The sequence below is a fragment of the Pongo pygmaeus genome, chromosome 15 (assembly GCF_028885625.2).
Source record: "Pongo pygmaeus isolate AG05252 chromosome 15, NHGRI_mPonPyg2-v2.0_pri, whole genome shotgun sequence".
NCBI lineage: Eukaryota > Metazoa > Chordata > Mammalia > Primates > Hominidae > Pongo > Pongo pygmaeus.
In genome coordinates, this window is record NC_072388.2 from 20,916,311 (window position 1) to 20,916,915 (window position 605).

General features: G+C 42.6%; 1 non-coding gene across 1 annotated transcript; it reads right to left on the minus strand.

Moving 5' to 3' along the window:
• Positions 1-253: 253 nt before the first annotated feature.
• LOC129013443 (small nucleolar RNA SNORD41) lies at positions 254-322 on the minus strand. The gene has a single exon (XR_008493919.1). It is a non-coding gene; the product is annotated as a small nucleolar RNA SNORD41 (small nucleolar RNA).
• Between the last annotated feature and the right edge of the window lie 283 nt (positions 323-605).

Here is a 605-nt window from a genome sequence, read left to right on the forward strand (position 1 = left end):
CGGTCTCCCAAAGTGCTGGGATTACAGGCATGAGCCACCGTGCCTGGCCTGAACATTTTTATTTCATCATGGACATTTTACCACCTTGTTATCAAAAACATGTTTTGAAATGGCTACATATTGTTCTACTGAATGAATACAGTCTAAGTCATTTCTATTCCCCTATTGATTAAAATGTCAGTTGTTTCCATTTTTAATCATTTTATTTATTTTTCTTTATTTTTATACATTTTTGTCTTTTTTTGACTCACCTCAGGATCAGCCAGTACGAATATGAGAGAAATCAGTGTCACACAACAGTCACAGTTGTCATCACTTCCCCCCAATTTTCATCTTTTTTGGAGTTTTGTTTGTTTGAGACAGAGTCTCCCTCTATTGCCCAGGCTGGAGTGCAGTGGTGTGATCTAGGCTCACTGCAACCTCTGCCTCCTGGGTTCAAGCAATTATCCTGTCTCAGCCTCCTGAGTAGCTGGGACTACAGGCACATGCCACCACACCCAGCCAATTTTTGTATTTTCAGTAGAGATGGGGTTTCACCATATTGGTCAGGCTGGTCTCAAACTCCTGACCTCGTGATCCACCTGCCTCGGCCTCCCAAAGTGCTG